The sequence below is a fragment of the Balaenoptera acutorostrata genome, chromosome 14 (assembly GCF_949987535.1).
Source record: "Balaenoptera acutorostrata chromosome 14, mBalAcu1.1, whole genome shotgun sequence".
Taxonomy (NCBI): Eukaryota; Metazoa; Chordata; class Mammalia; order Artiodactyla; family Balaenopteridae; genus Balaenoptera; species Balaenoptera acutorostrata.
Genome location: NC_080077.1, coordinates 29,605,276 through 29,612,174, shown reverse-complemented (window position 1 = coordinate 29,612,174; position 6,899 = coordinate 29,605,276).

Here is a 6,899-nt window from a genome sequence, read left to right as displayed (position 1 = left end):
ACAGAGGTGCACATTAGGATGACTGCAGATGAAGTTTTCACCTGACTCTCATTTGCATCTTTCCATACTTTGCAACAGGAGCCTCCTTCTCCTCCTCCTCCTCCTCCTCCTCCTCCACCTCCTTCTCCGCCTCCTTCTTCTCTTTCTTCTCCTGTTTTTGTTTTTGTTTTTTTGTATTTCAAGAATCCTAAGACCAATAATTTAAAAGCATGGGTAGTCATTTTCTTTATGCAGATTTAAGCTAAATTTCTATGCTTCTTTACACACTCTTGTTTACTATGTATTGATTAAACTAGTCTGGATTTGAGGAATGTTACTATTTTAATTGTGCTCATAAATTAACTTATACATACGCTTTTATTATTTTCTTCCACCAAATGAGATTAGGTTTTATCTCCACATACAAACTATTGTATCAACAGAAACATGGAATTCGGCATGGAATTCTCCTTAGCTATGATAAGTCACTGAAATTTTGGAGTTTTGTGGTAGTTTGCCCACCCCCAGAAAAACATTGGTCTCTCTCAAGAGTCTCTTAAGTGTTGTATCTGCCTCCGCTTTGCCTTTCTTCAATCCATTTATCATAGTGTGGCTTCAATGGTCTTCCAATATGAACTAATCGTGTCAACTCTGTCATCCTCTTCCTGTACCCCTCATGCCTAAGATATTCCAATGGCTTCAGATTGCTTCCAGGAAAAAGCCCAAACTCTTTAATGTGGCCCTCAAGACTCTATCTGGTTTGGGCTCGCCCACCTCTCTAGCTTCACCTCTCACCATGCTTACCACCTCTTACCTTACTCTCCCCACTTTGATCTCATAGGCTTTCTCTCAGTTGTTCCTACTCATCCTCTCTCTGGCCACAGGGCTTTTGAATATCTTATTCCTTCTGCCTAGAATATAGATCAATAAAACATTTTCTGTGAAGGTCCACGATAATCAAAATTTTAGACTTTGCAAATCATAAGATTTCTCTCCCAACCACTTGAATCTGCCATCTTAGCTCTAAAGCAGCCATGGACGCTGTATAAATGAGTGGGTGTGTCTGTCATCCATCAAATTTATATTTATAAAAATATGTGATGAGCTGGATGGGGTCCATGGGCTATAATTTGCTGACCCTTGGCCCAGAATATTCTTTCTGCCCTTCTTTCCTAATGAACAGCCCTATATATCCTTTATCTCTTCTCCAAGGAAGACTTCACTGATATCCCTGACTAGATCAAATCCTCCTATATTCTCATAATACCATTGTTAATACCTTTATGATAATTATTACACTGGAACTATTACAGTGCCCATTAGAGATCAGAAGGCGCTTCTAAGCCTCTTGTTTATTCATTGTTATTCATTCACTGCTATTCATTCATTGTTATGTGCAATAAATGGGCACCTGTGATTTGTTGCCTTGTGCATGACAGAGTAAAAGAGGTCATTGTTCTAGCCTCTGTGATTTAAGATAATGTATTCACTCATCCATTCAACTGACAAACTGCAAGGAGAATTCCAAGGTGTGTAATACATGAAGTCATTATTTCAGATATCGAGGTGATTGTTTTCCCAGCTGAAAAATAAAGATAAAAATTCGGAAAAAACACACAAATGAAAGCAATAAAAATAGTGCTTTGGGCACCAAGAGTATAATCTTATAGGTGTAGTCATTTGATTTGCAGGATACTGTTGGTTAAAGATGATATAGAATGTACTGCTGACACATCCACTAATTTTCTTCTTCCCACGTGCTGGTCAACTTGGGCAAGTTTCATAGCTTTCTTTTCGGCTTTCTAAGCCTAAATATCTAGAGATTTTTATATCACCTGCCAAACTTGAGAAGCTGCTGCACCATCAGAATCAGAAGAGATGCCACACTGCTCACACAGACTTTGGTCAGAATCAGATGTGCTCACCCAGCCCTCTCGATTCTTTATGTTACATGGCAGCTATTTTCTGAAAAGAAGGCCAGGAAAAACAATACTCTATCAGTGGATGCAGACATAGGAACCAGACTTTTCAGATGATTCTGGGTGTTTTTGACCATGCACATAAGTTTATATGGATAGAGGCTAAGAATATCTTGAACAAGACTCGACATTATTGCTCACATTTCAGTTTAAAAAGGAAGCCGTCGCCAAGCACAGACTATGTCAGGCACTGGTAAGCTTTACACTCAGCTCTGATTGATTTCAACCGGCTAGAAGTGAAATTTTATTTTCAAGGCAGAGTCGCTTTAAACCAAATGCAAAAAAAAATCACGCATTCTTCTCTGTCTCCTCTCAACCAGCTGCATCTGGTCCATAGATTTGTTTGGTTTGGCGTTCACAGTGTTTAAACAACAACCCAAAATTGGATTTGTTGATATGAGAGATTTCATATAAAAATCTCGATTTCTGGCATCTGGGAAATCTGGCAGCCCTGGGTGACATTCCCACGTGGGAGGGTGGCTGGATGCTGTCCTGCTCAGATGAGTCATGGATTCACCAGGACTCTGTCCCTAACTGACCACCTTCATTCACTTATGCCACCTATGCCAGGAAGTTTGAGTTTGCCCTTGCCAGATAGCAAAGAGGCTCAGTGGCACAGAAATATTTTTATGTTTTAAAGAAGACAGCTTTTATTAATCTTACTGTGTTATTGGATATTTGTATATCACTCTGTATTTTTGCAAGTATCTTCCCCTCAAAGAACTCAAAAGACTATGCAAAAGTTGAAGGGAAGCACCCACTGGCCCCTCTGGGCCAAGTGGACTAGATATCCTGAAAAATTGCTGAGTTTAGGAAAACGCCTGATGGGAAAGAATGCACCTAAAAGGGCACCCTGCCCGCCCCAAGGGTCTCTCTGTGTCCTTTTGATGGACTCTGAGAAGGTGATTCAAATGAGGATGGACAGAGGAGCCAATAGGAGCAAAAATGTCCCCTTCAGCCTATAGGGACTTGTTAGGGACCCGGCTACCACCATACACTGGGCAGGTCTTGTCCCAGCAGACATAGCTTTGGACATGAACCTTAAAGTATAAGTCACAACTTACCAAATGGATGAGGATTTTAGAAGCAAGCGAGTCAGCAGGAACAAAGTGAGCAGAGGCTTAGAAACATTAAAACAGTATTGGGTGGAGGAGACTAAAATCATGAGAAATTTCCATTTTCCTCAGTTTATGTCCCCTGTAATATAGGAGCATTTAGGCCAGAAACACTGTTTTTTTAAAAATTTTTATTTACTTATTTATTTTTGGCTGCATTTGGTCTTCATTGCTGTGCACGGGCTTTTCTCTCCAGGTGTGGCAAACGGGGGCTACTCTTCATTGCGGCGCGAGGGCTTCGTATTGCGGTGGCTTCTCTCGTTGCGGAGCACGGGCTCTAGGCGCACGGACTTCAGTCGTTGTGGCATGTGGTAGGCCAGAAACACTGTTGACTAGGGCCCTTAGAGTCTGCTACTCAAAGAGTGGTCCATGGACCAGTAACATCGGCATCACCTAGGAGCTTGTTAGCAACGGTATCACAGAAACTATTCCAGACCCACTGAGTCAGATTCATATATACACTAAAATTTGAGAACCACAGCTTTTGCAAGTAATGAGGGTTGGGACCAGGTAATGATAGGGTGATTTTTCTTTCTCTTTTTTCTCCCCCATTTATTTAGACCTCATTTGACCATGAGGCTAAATACACGTTAAACCTCAAAACAATGGAAATAATGCCTAATATGTCAGGGTGGGTGGCATGGAGGCCTGGAGTAAGTAATAGAATTACTATTATTTCATTAAAAAAAAAAGAAATCTTTTCTTTCCAAATAAATTGAGACTTGGTTTGCTCATCATTTTTTAAAATCATGTAGACAGTAGTTACAACCAAGATCAGGTGGAAATAAATAATCTCTTTAAAACAATGGAACCCAGTCTTGCCCTTTGGACTCAAACACTAATAAAAGGAATACATATAGATTATTGAGTTATTTATTACAGTCATGAGCTCACTTAAATTCCAGTTTATGGCAGGAAGCTATATAAAAAATATTCTATTTTTTTTCATTTAATGAGTAATGAAGATGATAAATTGGCCTCTTTGTGAGATAAAGATATCATTATTGAACGCACACTGTGTCCCTAACTCTTTACATAATTCATCAAGTCTCCACAACAGGTATCAACCAGCCTTAATTTATAAATGGGAAACTGAACATCATAGACATTAAGTTGCTTACATAAGGTAACGGGGTTATTGTTTTGCTGTTAAGATTTAAACACATACTTGAATCTGAATCCCACATTATTTTCCTTTCCCTCCAGGTACCCTGGACTGAACTGAAGATTTTTAACTCCTCTGTGACCTGGCCAGTTTTCTTTTGATCTTGACTGTCAGAATGGAAAGGCTCTTTTCTACTTGATTTCATCTTTCCTACTTAAAACCATTAAAAAAAAAAAAATACTGGTTGTATTTCTAGTGATTTTTTTTTTCCTGATTATAAAATCAATCAGGTTCATTTGGTAAAATTTGGAAAATATGGAAAAGCACAATGAAATAACGAATAGCACATAATTCTATCACTCAGAGATAACCCTACCACTCAGAGATAACCACTATTCACATTATATTATATGCTTCCATTGTCAATGAATATATATATACATACATATAGCTTATAAAAAATAGTCTCATGCTGTGTATACTATTTTATAACAAACGTTTCCCCATGTCAATGGATATTATTTCTACAACATACTTTTCATGGTTCCCTAATATCCTAAATATAGATATAATAATATAAAGTGCAGGCACTATTCTAAGTACCTTGGAAGTATTGTTTAACACACATACAAAATATAGTAGGTGGTTTTATTACCTCCACTTTACATATGAGAAACTGGTACCCACAGAAATAGTGTGGTAGTATTTGATTTGGATACGTAGCTATTCAATGGTAGAGTTGGGACTGGACCTCTCTGAGTCTAGATCTAGAGTGACATCCTTAGCCCCTGCTCCATAAGTCTCACTGAACCTTCAGGAGTCCTTTTAAGAATAGTAGATAGGACTTCCCTGGTGGCACAGTAGTTAAGAATCCACTTGCCAGTGCAAGGGACACAGGTTCGAGCCCTGGTCTGAGAAGGTTCCACATGCTGCAGAGCAACTAAGTCTGTGCGCCACAACCACTGAGCCCGCGTGCCACAACTACCGAAGCCCGCATGCCTAGGGCCGGTGCTCCACAAGAGAAGCCACTGCAATGAGAATCCCACGCACCGCAACAAAGAGTAGCCCCTGCTAGCCACAACTAGAGAAAGCCCGCACGCAGCAAGGAAGATGCAACAAGCCAAAATAAATAAATAAATAAATAAATTTAATAAATAAAAATAAAAATAGCAAATAGATTCCTATTAAATTCTTCAATTTAGCACAGCCATTTTGTTGGGCCAATGTCATGGTTCCTTGTTTCACTTTATCCTTTCATTTCCTTCACAAACTGATATTTATTTTTAGTAGTAATTATCTTTGCCATCAATTGAGATTGTGTGTGTAGATGTGTACCCTACCCCATGTCCTGACAGGTTCAATAAACGGTAGTGAAGAATAATTCTTATTTTATTTTTTCTTTTCTTTTCTCTTCTCTTCTTTTCTCTTTCCTCCTTCCCCCCTCCTTTTCTTCCTTCCTTCCTTCCTTCCATTCTTTCATTCTTTCTTTATTTCTTGCTCGATTTTAGTTATTTGGTTTTACTCACTAGGACCAAGCTACACTAAAATACATACAATATTTTATGAGAAAAAAAGAAGCCTGGTTTCATAGTTCCAAATGAAGCCTTCAGGCATTTCACAATAATACATGTTACAGCTTTAAAGAATAAAAATATTGAACGGTGAGAACTTTAAAATATCAAAGGGACTTTCAGATCGCTACTTTACAATCTGACACCTACTTTTAACTTAAAAAGCAAAATTTTATAACCTGAGTTTTCTCTTTACACATTAATGAAAACCATGGAAATTTTGTGGAAAAATAAATCTTTACCTCAAAAAGGAACTTGGAAATTTTAAAATATGAGTTGATCTTTTGTTTCCCAGAGCTGATACTGGAACAGTAAACCACAAATGAAACTGCTAGATGACACTAAGAGAAGTAATAATGTTATTTTTGTGATGTCAGACGGATGGAAAGAGGAAGTACACACTTTTGCAATTGAACTGAACTAAGACTACTCAATGATCCCAGATTTGGTTGATTAGCTGAGTCTGGCTGCTAACAGAGCTTCCCAACAAGCAGGCCATGGCACAAAGGAGATCACCAGACAAGATGCCAAAATCATCAGCAAGACCTGCCATTGGATTCCCTCGAGACTTTTCTGTGAGAGCTGGTATTAATCATTGAATTTGTATACAGCAATGCCATGCCCTATGCAATAATTATCATATATTTATCTCACTTTGCTCCACTAGAATTATTTTACTAATGAGTGATTGAAAAAAAAAAATAGGAAAATGGTTAAGAGCAAAAGATTTGGCGTGGTTTGAGGTTTGAATCCCAGCTCTGCAACATACTGTCATGGACAACTCGTGTTTTTGCCAACCCAGGGTCCCCTCCTTCATCTTCTGGAAGCAGCACCTTCTTTTTCCCTTAGGGAACTCCTCTTCCCCTATTTATGCCAATAATCAAGATCCTTACCCTCCTCTTGAAAAATAGTTAGGCATGTGACCCAAGCTTGGCCAATCAGACTTAACCTCCCAGAAGTTAGAATTGTGAGCCATGTCCAAAGGAAGTGAGCATAATGGATCATCTCTATGGTGTTTTCCTGAAGGAGCTGGTCCATTAGTACCTAGATGTTGGAAATTTTTGTGTTTCTTATTCTTCCAATGATTGTTTATTCCTCCTTGATTCTGTGAGCTACTCCATGTTCTCCCAATATGTTTCAGCTTTACTTC